General features: G+C 43.0%; 1 protein-coding gene across 6 annotated transcripts in view; it reads left to right on the forward strand.

Annotated features, from left to right (window-relative positions):
* The window catches only part of PTPN5 (protein tyrosine phosphatase non-receptor type 5), a 138,963-nt gene that overhangs the window by 10,926 nt on the left and 114,358 nt on the right, over positions 1-13,679 (forward strand). For 4 of the 6 annotated variants that reach the window (XM_090032533.1, XM_090032530.1, XM_090032535.1 and 1 more), the window contains exon 2: positions 9,108-9,183. The gene's annotated coding sequence lies outside the window, so the exon portion shown is untranslated. Of the gene's footprint in view, positions 1-7,903; positions 8,072-8,171; positions 8,225-9,107; positions 9,184-13,679 lie in introns of those variants that run through there. The other 2 variants (XM_090032532.1, XM_090032531.1) reach the window with 2 other exon arrangements.

Genomic DNA, 13,679 nt, shown 5'->3' on the forward strand with positions numbered 1-13,679 from the left:
TCTAGCTGGTTTCATGGACATACCATGATGTATTGTAGTACCCCCTGGCACAGTCTTTTGATGGTGTGGACAGTCATGCATTTCCATGCATCCTGCATCAGCCCCTGCAGATTGGTATTTGTTACGTTAGAAATGTTCCTTACCACTGGACTTAGCCTTGAATACAAAATGCTGTTTCCAGTCTTACTGGAGTCTCATAAAATTCTACGTATCTATTTGATTATTGGGGTTTTCATTTAGTTTCATTTCAACTTGTGTTAATTTTGGAGGTGAGCAAAATATAATCCATATTTTCTCCAGTTGAATCCAGTTATTCTGGTAAAGTGAATCAACTTTGTGTCTTAATTAGTCTGTTTTCCTGATGGATTTGCCAGCCTGGTTTAAAATGAAAACAAGGTTTTGTTCCCTCTTTGCTGTACATCTTCACTAGCCTTGACTAGTTGAATATTGCCAGGTCAGTTTGTTTTCTTTCCAGTAGCATCTCTCATTCAGTGTTATAATAGCATCTGTGCCATTATTTTCTGTTCCAGTAACTGCACTTTGCTTGCCTGGGGCTAAGGATTCTCTGTCTCCTGTAGAAGATGAGCCTTTTTGTTGTCAGTAGGAATCACTGCCACCATTTGACTACACTGACCAGTGAGTCTGTTTCTTTAAATTGAGAAGGAGACCAAGGGACACAGAATACTTCGACTAAGTGGCTTGTTTTGGTCCCTCTTTAAATCAGTGTGCAGATGTTTACAAGAAAAGACTCAAACACAGACAAGATTGCTTCTGTGAAACTGTGGACATGACTTCTTGTTTTGGGGAAGCTGTTGGGATTTTGCTTATAGCTGTGATTTAAAAAAAATACAGTCATGTTAGCGTTAGTTTATTTTGCTAGTGACTGCATCCTGTTTTTCAGTGCCCATTCAGAATAGATAGTCTGTGTTAAAAATTAAATTGATTTAAATTTTGCCTTGAATTATAGAGAGAAATTTTTCTTCAGTAAAGTTGTAATACAGCACTATGCATGCTCTGCCTTTTGCTAAAATGTCAGCGTCCAAATAACATTTGTACTTTTGATAGTCTTGTTCATATTAAACCAGCCAGTCTTCAGATTCTACAAAAATAAGTACGGTATCCCTCTAGGTCAAATAATTACCAAAGTGTGTAACAATTCTCCATGTCTAAGTAATTAATACCCTCCAACATAACTTGTACTATTTATTCCTCCTAGTCATACGCACTGTAATATATTCTTATGCTTCATTTCTTTCAAGTCCTGAACATGCTGTACAGTTCTAATCAAAGGCTAGCTAGCAGGGAACTAGTAATGAGTTACAGCACATTTTACTTGTATGCTGCTGGTATATGTCCAGTTTAGAAAGGTAGTGTCCAAAATTTGCCATGTAATAAATTATGGGTAATTTCAATCCCATTCTCCACTGGTAACATGCAAAAAATAGCATTACAATTGGCAACAGTCTCAGCAGAGAAAGCCAAGGGCTAAATGACCTTAGAATAAACTAACCTCTCATCTCTAGAAGCAGTTCCTTTTTAAAACCATGGTTGGGGCATGTTTGGGGAGGGAATATGGGGAAACTTGTGCTGTTACCTGTTTTGACAATAAATGGAGGCCTTCTTTTACTTGGCTGTCAATCATAACTATACCACTCAGACCAGATTGCCTGCAAAATGTTTTTAAAAAGACTTAAAACTATTTGTTTTTCTTTGGTTTATTAACATTGTATTGGCACCAAAACACAGGAATTGCATATCCCTTGTGCCTGGGTGAGCTGGCCCTTAAAGGGGGCTGAGACTTGAAAGGCAGTAAATGTAAAAGTCATGTAATGAGAAACAGGCTACTACAACCCTGATGAGCCATTAGAGTAACCTGTGATCAGAGAAAGGCAGAGACCTGGGGGTTAATAGTACATAAAGTGTGGCAAGTTTGGTAGGGGAAGTAATTTCTGTGGACTATAGCCCGTGCTAGTCAGGAGAAGTTGCTTTAATGTTACTTATGAGTTTTTGTATTTGAAAAATAAAATTGCATCCAATGACAAAGGTCTGAAATGGGCTGCAGCTTAGCAGTGGTTCCTTTTCATGCTGGTGAAACAGTCACTAACGTACTTACAAGTTAGGAAGAAATTGCCTTTTTTCCAAATATAGGTATGTCCTGTTAGATCGCTGGCCTTGGCTGAGCTGTGGTCTGACCTGGACTCTTAATATAACTTGGAGAAACTGAATGTGTGATTCCTGTCTCAACGTAGTGGCCTGGGATTTGTAAAGCATAATGTAAAGTGGCAATGCCTGTTGGAGTCTCTCATGGGGGAGCAGGTAACATAGAGGTCTTTAGATGCTTAGTGGAGCTAAGGACCAGAATCAAGCTTGATGATAACCAAGGCTCCATATAGCAATACAAATGCATTGTGTGTGTTTGCCTGCACATCCATTTCTTCTTTTTAATGAATGTTGTATCTAACATTTCTTGACTCTGTCTTCAAGCTCTTCTGGCTTCACTTATTAGCTAGCTCTACTTATTAGATAGCTCTACTCATCCACCTGTCACTCTCATCCCTTCCATTTCTTTCTTCCCCTCCCTCCAGCCCAAGCCACATCTCCACTAGCTGTACGTTGCAAAGTATAAGGCTTGCTGTGGAAGTAGCAATGAGAAACATTTTTTAAAATCAAGTTGGTATTCCTGCCACTTCCCCTCCATGCTCAGCAGCATGTCCCCTCCTCTCCCTTCCCATTCCCACTTCCTCTGCCACCTGCCATTACCACTGTCCTTAGATGCCATGGGGTGGGCAACTCCTGAGCTGCTCCTGCCCTGGTGCAGCCAGACAGCTTCCTTTTCCCTCTCTGATCTCCCCAGGTATTCCTCACCAGCCCAGGGGCAGGCTCAGGTAGAGGAAACCTGCTTTCTGCTGCCACAGTCTCCAAGTGAGCCCAAGTCCCTGCGCAGCCCAGACAGAGTGAGGCAGGAACAGCTATGGAGTTCCACCTGCCTCTGGGGCAGCTGGATACAGCTGCAGCAGCTGGTTGTGGAGGGGGTGAATGGGAGGGAAGTGGGGATGTTATTGACCATAGAGGGGAAGGGAGGGGGTGCCAAGACTGGAGTGATGGTGGGAAATTCTTATGTGATTAGGGTCTTAAAGTCCCCAGCTGCTGCTCCTGTGGCAGTGGTAGGGAAGCTGGGAGTGGGTTTGCAACTATCCCTGCAGTGTGGCTGCTGCTTCCACACCCTGTCTTTTAAAATCACGGATCCACTCATGGTCCCTGTCAGGGTAGTTGTCTGTGGTAAAGAAGAGACAATGTTTACACACAACACTGGTAAGTTCATGGGACCCAGCTTACAGGGTAGATAGACCACAGACACAGCAAGCAGCTCACCAAACAGCTACACATTGCATAAAATTAATGGCAACTGATTGTACCAGCAAGTAGACAGTCATTCAGTGAAGAAGAGGAAATAAATGGAAAGCAGTTCAGAACCTCATGAGAGCTTACTTACCCATTAAGGTAAAGCAGAGATGTGTAAGATGTAACATGCAGATGTCAATGTGCACCCAAATAATTTGGGGCTTTTTATGGATAGCCTAATTGGGAAGGGGGAGGGGGAGTTCCAGAAATAACTGCATGGGCCTGCTCCAAATTACTCTTTTTTTTTTCTTTTTTCATATTTGACCACATTGTTTTAGCAAAACAGCCAAATGTTCCTGTGCTTTTTCTTCATCAGCAATATCTCCAACAAATTATTCTTACAGCCTCCCCTAAATCTGGCCAGCAGTAAACTGCCTTCTGCTGAGGCATAGTTTTGATATACACAGAGTAGAACTGCTGCTCTTTAGCAGACAGAATCTTAAGCTTTTTACCCATCAGCCTAGCTTTTGGGGAGGCATCTACAGTTGTTTGATAGCAAAGGTATATGTCCCCTAACATTTACTATGAAAACAAATCTTTGGTGTCTGGGTGAATGAGTAAATCATCTGGAGAGAGACTTAGTTAGCTGTGTCTGTGGATGATTTCTTGTTTCACAGTTTCCTGTTCAAATCTGTTTTTAAAAGTTTGCTGTCTGAGAATAGCCATCCTTAGGTCAGAAATGGAGTGTCCAGGGAAGTTAAAATGTCCTGCCACAGGCATGCATGTCTTTTCATAGCCGATGTTAGAGTGGTGTTCATTCATTCCATGATATAGGGATCAACCAGTTTGTCCAGTGTAGGTAGCAGATGGGTACTGTAAGCAGGTGATGGCATATATGATGTTGATGCTGTTGCAAGAGAATGAAACTTGGATATTAGGATCCATGTTATTTGGCTCAGTAATGATGCGTCTTTTGTTGATGATGGAGCGCAGAAGACATTTGGGACCATTGCAAGGCCTGGTGCCTCGATGAGACTGCAAGTTAGGTAGCCTGTTGCTTGAGAGACATATATAACTACTTCTGGTCATGTTTGCCATCTCACTTTCTTTCTCACTTCAGTTGCTACATGGCTTTTGAAAGTGATATCTCACAAACTCTAGATTCAGGGCTGCTTTTCATATGATGTAAAGCAGGGATTTCAAACTCATCTGGGGCCCTGGGTCAGATCTGGACTCCTACTGAGCTGGATCTGTAGGTGTGGTGGTAGGGGTCCAGAACTGAAATGGGAGGAGTAGTGTCTAGCAATACCACTGAAGCTAAGCAGTAGGGCTGTGTGAAATTTCAACAGGGGTTTCATTTGGAAGCCATTTCAATGTGTTTTGAGCCCAAAACAGTGAAACTGAAATGAAATGAAAGGCTTTGAAATGAAATGAGGGCACTTGAAAGGTTTCAAAAGGTTTTGGGTTTCAAAGCCAGGCTTGCTTGCAGCTAAAAAGAAACTAAGGCGGGGAAGGACAGCTCTGATATTGACATCGAGCTCCCAGTTTGATTCCACAGCGCTCTGATTGCTTCCTCCAGCTCTCTGATCATTTCCACAGCTCTTCCAGGGGGCATGGGTCCCCAGGCTGGGGCCCATGGCATTCCACACCAAGCACTGGGAAGACTGTGGTGCTACCGCTGGCCCCAGCCTGCAGTGGCAGCCTGCTGAAACCCGGTGTGCATATCTGGGAGCCCATGCCCCCTGGGAATCGAGCCAGGGGGTAGGGAATTGATCCGGGAGCTCGGGGAATGTTCAGTTCCCAGTTAGATTCTCCAGCTCCCTGATCGTTTTCCCCAGCTGTTCCCGGGGGGTGTGGGCCCCTGGATGATGCAGGATGAAAGCAGGCTGCCGCTGCCAGCTGAGGATGGCGGTGGCTCTGGGCTATTTCTCCTGCCAGCAGCAGCAGCCTGCTGAAACCTGGCGCACAGATCCAGGGTCAGCACCCCCCCAGGAAAAGCTGGGGAATCAAACTAGGAGCTCCAGCTAACAGGTAGAGCTGCCCCAGCTCCAGGACAGTGCACAGTGCCCTGTCGAGCCGTGCTGCACCCATGTGATGGTGCAGCTGCCATGCGGGTGGTGGGGAGGAGCTATCTCTGCTGCCCCATGCTGCTTGGGGGGGCTCTGCCACAAGCGCCCAGAGGCCCCAATTGCCATTGCCAGAGCCAGTGAGCGCGAAGCTTTTTTCTTTTCTTTTTTTAAAGCTCTGCACTCACCAGCTGCAGAGCATGTGGATGACAGCACACTGCTGCTGCCAGCTGGGGCTGGCACCAGCACCCAAGTCTGCCCAGTGTGGGGCTAGGTTTGTATCGGAGCCCAGAATCTGTGTGCGATTTCATACCTGCACTTCAGATTTTTGCCTTCACTGAGAAATGGGACATTGGAGTTTTTTTATTTCGATATGCAGCCAGTCAAGACTCCTCAGGATAAATGAACAAATTGGCGAAATGGAAGTCAGAATGAAACAGTGCTGTTTCACACAGCCCTACTAAGCAGCCTCAGTTGAAGCAAAGACTGTAATCTGCACCGCTCTTGCTTGCCCCTTCTGCTGCCAAGGACCATGTCCATCAGGGTCCAAGGGCCCTGAATTCTGTGGCAGGACATGCTTTGTAGGTTCACCTCTATGTCTGGTGACTGAGCAGGCCAAATCCAGCCCTCAGGTTGTATGCATGACAAACCTGATAGAAAGCATTTTTTCTTCATCTTAGTAATTTTTAAGATATTGCTTCTTCATGCCAACAAGATGTTTTGACACTTTTCCAACAAGTCTTGGAACAGTGCAAATGTTACATTCAGTAAAGTTGAGAGCAACAAAACAATTAGCTATCCAGTTCTGAACTAATCAGACATCTCCATCCTACAGTAAATCTTCTTAATGTCATTTTGGGCCATTTATACTCATACTACGGTAGTGTAAGAGTACTGTTGTAGCTATGATGGTCCAGAAATTATGCAAGAGGCAAAGATTTCTTAGGGTGATATCTTTTCTTGGACCAACTGTGTAGTTAGGATAAAATTAGACACGCTTTCAAATGTAAGACATTCTTCCTCAAGTCTCTGATTATAGGTAGCTAGGCACAACAAGTTAAGCACAGCATATTGGAATGGCTGAGAAAAATTCTTAGGTGTAGCAGAAGAAAAGCAGCTGAGTCCTAGGAGATGAAGGTCTATCAAAAGTGGAGGGTCATTCTCACCTTCTTTGTGTGGAAAGTAATCAGAAGTTGGATAAATTATAATAGGCCATAAATGCAGTATCAGCGTTTAGTCCTTGGTTCTTAGTGTCCAGCCAGCTTATAAATTTTTGTTCCCATGTTCACCTTTTAAAGTAGATTATGTAGATTTATTTCCCTTGAGTTCAAGGATAATGAGGTCAGAGATGGAGTGGTTGTTCTGAGAGAAATGTGCTCCTAATGATGACTGTCTCTGTTCTTTAACTTTTTTCTTCTGTGAGAGTTCATTCTCTCATTTAGTTGCTGTTTAGTTGCATCCATGTAGTTGCCACAAGTTGCCATATATGTGATGTACTTGATCCAATGTACCAAATGCCCGGTTGTTCTGTTGTGACATGATTTCAACTTGTGCCAAAAAAAGGTATTGCAATCTTCTCACTTTGTTTCTGGTGATTCTGTTGATTTTTAAAGCTCTGACAGGAATATATTATCTGGATGCAACAGCAATATGCCGGTATTTTTAGGGACTGTGTTAGTCATATTAGGGGATCCAATTCTGCCATCCTTGTTCCTGTCAAGTAGCTCCTCATTCTGTAAATTCTCTCCCTGAGCAGGGGAGTATACCCTTTACCATGAGCAGGGGTGGCAGAACTTGGCCCACTTGGTTGCAAATAATGGGGAGGACTTAACAGACTTTAGCTTGCTTTCCTGATCAAGGTAATCCTTAAAATCAGCTTATGCAGTTTATGAAGTTAGTCAGTATCAGGAAGTCTATTTGTAGAAAGATGGTTATACAAATAAAGTATTGAGTCAGTCTAACCACAGCCTAAGTGTATGATGAATCAAAAAAGAGAAAGGCGGCAGAGATGGATTTTAACATAGTTTCCAGTCAATTATTTCCACTCCAGAAAGAAGGGAGTCTTCAGTTACTGTTGTGAGGGGTACAAATGTTTTGAATGAATTGGTTCTTCAAGCCTGGGTCTAATTAGTCCCCAATCCATTTTAATCTCTTTATGGTCATTATTAGCACTTCAGTACAGCAATCTTTCATTTTTTTCTCTACCTCTGAAGCACAGAAACTGGGGAGAGGTAGTTAGCTGTGTTAGTCTGTCAGGCAGAAGGCAGGGTTGATTTGCACTTTTTGGACTAAATCAGAAATATATAAGTGTTTGTAAGCAGCAGCTTACTCCATCAGATACTCTTGTACAGAAACGTGCCATCCCTATCTTTATAGAATAGAAGCACTTGTTGCAACTTGTGTAAGAATGCCTGTGTAAGGATAACTTTTACAAGGAGGCCTGTGATAGAGTAGAAAACAGAACACATATTTTTAGTTGGAACTGAAGATCTCTTAGAGGTAAGGTTAGTATCCTGACCACTGGGCAACCATTTCCCTTTAAAGAAGACCTATAGTGAAACTGCCACTGACTTCACAGGACAGGACTGGGTCTGTACACTTCATGTGTTCTGTGGAAAAATAATTTGAAGTCCTGTCCAGCCAGCACCCAACATCAACACAAGGTAGAATGCTTGATGCATTTATATATTTAGATAGTTACTGTTTACTCTTAGTGCAGCTCAAAAACTACTGTGTAATGAATAGACTCAACTCTCATTGTAGGTGCTAGCAGCTGAGGGAGCACCGCACCAAACCAGATAGACCACACTGCCCTGGTGAGCTCTGCCCACGTGCCCCTTTCCCCCACCTCCTTCCCTTCACTCCTGGCCAGCTCCCAGGACCTACTGCCAAGGCAGCCCCTTCATCACACATGCCCCATACACCTCCCACAAGGCAGGGGCTGCTCCATGACCCTGGCCTTACCCATCCATCTCACTTCTGAACATTGCTGCGCTCCTGCCCTTGGTCCCATCCCACATAGGGAGTTTTAGTGAGGTTGTTGGGGTGGGGCAGAGCAGAGTGTTGACCTGCCTGTGACAATTCATCAAAACTCCCTATGTGGCTCTGGGCCCAAATAATTGCCCACCCATGTCCTAGATGCTTGCCAACTGTGCGTATGTTATGTATTCAAAAAGTTGAGAGGTTCCTTTGGCTTTTGGTTATCCTCAGATGAATAAAACACAAAATATAAGTGACAATGATTTCAACCATTTTGTAAAAAATAAAAAAATTAAAAAAAAAAAGAGGTTGGGGGAGGGGTGGGTGTGACCCATAAAGACCTTGCCCCTTGGACTGCAATCCTCTATCCTATATATCATGTTTCAACAGGTAATGAATTGTTTTGCTGAATTATAATTAGGGATTTATAATGGAAATGCAGACACAACCTCAACTATCCCATTGCAAATGTGACACTCTTAATTAAGGGATCTCTGGGGTGCAATAGGCTCCTTGTTGGATTAGCCTGCTGGAAACTTAATGGCAATTTGCAGATTGGTTTCCGGTTTTGCTTTTCGTTTTTCCCTTTTGTTACTCTACAAAGAAATTTTGATTCAGATAATGTGAGAGACTGTTATACTTTATGGCTCCTTTTCATCTTTACTAAAGAGTGTGTGTGTTGTTGTTTTTTCTCTCCCCTCCTCTTCCCTTTTTTTCCAGGCTTTAGGTGAGGGCTGTAGTATTTGATGATTCGGCTGGGAAATCCCGGAGCTACAGTTTAATGACTGACTACTTGGTAAGTCAATTTAGTGCCAGTTGAGTATAGCATGAATTAAACAAGAAATTATTGCTTGGGCCTTAGCAACAGATCAAATTCTGGTCTCAGCTTCTGGTGGAAATCTAATGCAGCTCCCCTGGATACAGAGAAGTTATTCTAGATATGTACTAGTTTAACTGAGAATAGCATTATAGTAGTAGCAAAGTAAGAATGACAAACTATAAAAAGATTTCTAGTATATTTTGCAGGGGGGCTGGATTGCTTCCTTCAACAGAAAACCCTCTGAAAGGGAGGAGATGGGAGCTGAAAAAGTCTGCTAAGGTGCTCTTATAGCCCCTCTTATAAGTCCTTTGGTAGCTAGATCTTTGCTCTATCTCTGTCATAGCTACGGAATATGCTGATTGATACCTCTGATCTATCTTGACCTCTGGAAGAATATTGAAGATCAGGGTTTATTTGTATGGAGTGCCTGTGTCTTTTCATTGGATTTGGAACTTCTAGCACTCCCACAGTGCTTTCTCAGCATGGCTGTTGTACTGGTTATTGTAAGTCCCTCTAAGGTCAATTTCTGTGAAGCAGAGGTTCATTTAACTTTCAAGCAAACTCACCAGGGCTGGTGGAAGAATATAGCTTGCAGGACTTAGAATAATAGAAAATGAGGGTTGGAAGGGACCTAAGGAGGTCATGTAAATACATCCCCTGCTCAAAGCAGGAGCATCCTCAGCTAGGTCATTTCAGCCAGGGCTTTGTTAAGCCAGGCCTTAAGAACCTCCAAGGGTAGAGGTTACCACCTCTACCACCTCTCTAGGTAACCTGTTCCAATGCTTCACCACCCTCCTAGTGAGAGAGTTTTTCCTAATATCCAACCTAAACCTTCCTTGTTGCAACTTTAGACCATTGTTCCTTGTTCTGTCATCTGTCACCACTGAGAATAGTCTAGCTCCATCCTCTTTGGAACCATGCTTTAGTTAGCTGCTATCAAATTCCCCCTCAGTCTTCTCTTCTTCAGACTAAAGACAGTTCCCTTAGCCTTTCCTCATAAGTCATGTGCCCCCGCCCCCAAATCATTTTCATTGCTCTTCACTAGACTCTCTCCAACTTATCCACATCCTTTCTGTAGTAGGGGGCCCAAAACTGCACACAGTACTCCAGATGTGGCCTCACCAGTGCAGAATAGAGCAGAGTAATTACTTCCCTCAATCTGCTGGCAACACTTCTACTAATGCAGCCCAGTATGCTGTTAGGCTTTTTGGCAGCAAGAGCACACTGCTGACTCATATCCAGATTATTGTCCCCTGTAACCCTCAGGTCCTTTTCTGTAGAGCTGCTGACCAGCCAGTCAGTCCCCAGGCATGGGATTCTTCATAGATCTCATAGATATTTGGGCTGGAAGAGACCCCAGAGGATCATCAAGTCCAGCCCCCTGCCCCATGGGTAGGAAGTCAGCAAGGATCATAGGATCCCAGCAAAACAAGCATCCAAATGTGTCTTGAAGGCGTTTAGAGTGGGTGTTTGAACCGCCTCCGGTGGCAGTCTTCCAAACCTTGGGGGCTCGGACAGTAAAGAAGTTCTTCCTTATGTCCAGCTTCACCCTGAGATGCCTTCTTGAATCTCAGATGTCAGCAGGCTGGAGGTCGAGGACTGAGGCCCACCCCCACCCCTCCCCAGTGGGGTGGGTGAGACAGGCTGGTGTGGCCTCAGGTTCACCTCTCGGGGACCCTTTGCTGCTCTGAAATATCCCTCCTTCTGTATACTTTTCCTCCTCTGATGACTCTTCATCTCTGGGCATTGTTGATTGGTTTCCCTGTGATCATCATACTATCCATGTTCTGTCTTGTCAGCATGTTCCTTTGTTTCACAAAACCATCATTTGCACACATCCTAATTTGGTTATTTACCGGGCTTCCTAATTTGGTCTGTTCCCCAAAGCCAGAAATCCCAGGGCCATGCAGTTGGGCACTGTGACCTGGTGCCAATGCTGCAGAGTCTATTATCTGTGTTATAGAAGAATGTGGTACATGTCTTCAATTTCCCAGCTTGTGTGTCTGCTTGCTGCTTATTAGACACAGTGGATCTTGAAGGAAACTTTGTCACAAATTGTCTTTTTGAAATCAGTTAACCCTTGCCCTGCACCATTGTTCTAATGCAGTATCTACTTACCTACAAACCAATTCCCAAAGACAAACCTCTAAATACCATTTTTTAGACATCAGGAAGGATATTCTCTGCCCAGAGACCAGGGGAAATCGGTCTGTCCCCAGTCATTCTGATACATAATTGGTATTTTAAGGATTGATTTAAGTCATTATGACTTGATTTTCTTTTATTTAAATCTCCACCAAAAGGAGTTATTCTAGAACAACTCTGTGTGTGAATGCTTTTATTCCAAAGTAGTTTTTTTGCTTTTAACTCACACTTTATTACAGTCTGAAGTAATTTCCATGTGTAGAGAAACTTGTAGAATCTTTTAAACCTGTGCAATGTCATAAAGTAAGACATCACAGATTAGTGTAGAAAAAACATCTCTCCTATTTAGAATTAAACCAGTTAAGACTAGATTTTTTAAAAGTTCCTGATCAGGTTAGGTAACTATATGAATACACTAGATTTGCAAAATGCTCAACAGCCAGCAGCTACCATATTTCTCAGTGGAGTTGCTGAGTGCCAAGAACTTTCTGGCCATGAGAACACTTCATCTAGGTACCTAAATAGGAGTGAGGATTTCTTGAGGGGGAGGAGGGAAGGGAAATTGGCCCTTACCACGCAGCATCTCTAGGAGACAGAATGAGTAAAATAGATTACTTTATAGTCCCCATTCTGGCCTAGGCAATTTTATTGGTGAAAGAGAGTGGAGAGAAGAAAGAAGACTAGCACAGATGGTCTTTAGCTCTGGAAGTTGTTTTGTTTTAATTTTAAACAAGTTACCCTAGCTAAGAGTTCACTTATTGGTGACATATCATCTTTACTATGGACCCTCCACTGCAAACTACAATGCCATAGGGATGGCTCAACACATGCTCCTTGGAATCACAAAGAGCTTCTAAACTGCCTATGTTTGTGTTATATGTTTGGCTATCATTGTGCTCATTCACAAGCAGATAGAGAATAAGTATCACGAATCCACAGTAGTGCCTCCTGGTGAGACAGTCTTCAGATCTCCCTCAAGCTGTGGAAACACTGACATGGATTCTGATCTCAATTGTGCTGGTGTAAATCTGGTATAATCTTTATTACTGAAATTGAAAGTCCTGACTGGAATTGCTCTAGATTTACAGTGATGTAAATGAAAACAGACCTTGAGTATATTGATTGATTTGCCAATAAACTTGTGAGAGTTAATCTATTTGTAACTCCCTACACATATGTTTGATCTTAGTTTCAAATAGATTTTAAGGCCAGAGAGACACTAGGCCATGTAGTTTCAATTCCTGGATGTCTCAAGCCATTATATTTCATACAGATACCCCTATTCTTAAGTCCAGTTATTTGAGTTAAACTAGAGCATTTCAGTCCTCAGGAACCTAAATAACTCTGTATAATAGTGAAATGACAGGAGAGACCAAAGTACTGCTTTGATCCATGGCCGCAATGATCCATGTGCCATGTTGTAGAGAAAGACATAAGTCACCCCTGCCCCCCACCCCCCGCCCCAGTCTGGTCAGGCAGAGGAAGGGAAGGGGTTCCTCTTAAACCCAAAACTAGTGATCAGTGTGATCCAGGAATCAGACATTTGAGAAAGGAGGAGGCCCTCAAAACACAGCTCTGATACTTTGGGGGAAGGTGCATCTTCCTCTGCCTTCTGCTAAACACATCTGGTCAATTATGTGTCCAAGAAAATTCCTTCCTTCCCTTCAAGAAGCTGGGAAGAAAATTCCTTCCTTCCCTTCAAGAAGCTGTTTGAAATCTAGAAACCTGAGATTTAATTATGGGTATCATCTTATTATTGCAAGTGTGAGACATTGAGTGCGGGCAGTCCTGTTCTCTTTTTCCCTCTTGGTCCACGAAGGGAAGAGATGAACAGGGAATTAATTGATTCCCTGGCCAAAAGGGACTAGCAGAAGGTTCTAGTCAGGAAGCAGATTAAAGTGTATCTTTTAGATAGACATCTAAAAATCCTAGGAGATGGGAAGTCCAGCACCCTCTCAGTAAGTCGTTCCACTATTTAATCATCCTCACTGATGGTAAATTGTTTCTTATTTCAAGGTGAATTTGCTATCTTCAGTTCCTGAAAATTGAATTTTGTGGTGCCCTGGTCAACAAGATTGAAAAGCTCCCCACTCTCAGATATCTCTTCCATGTTTAATTAGCTATACATCATTACGAAGTTACCTCTGAACTTTCTGTCTGAATAATGTGAGTAAGGTGGCCTCCATAACCTTACATTATAAGGCTTCTTTCAGCCTCCGGATATTTTACTTTCACATCCTTCTTAAAGTGTAGACACTAGAACTGGTCATTATTTTAGTAGCGACCTTACTAATTCCACATGCATTAGCAAGATTACTTCCCTAATG

Source organism: Crocodylus siamensis, chromosome 2, assembly GCF_052110815.1.
Source record: "Crocodylus siamensis isolate JL-2025a chromosome 2, ASM5211081v1, whole genome shotgun sequence".
NCBI lineage: Eukaryota > Metazoa > Chordata > Crocodylia > Crocodylidae > Crocodylus > Crocodylus siamensis.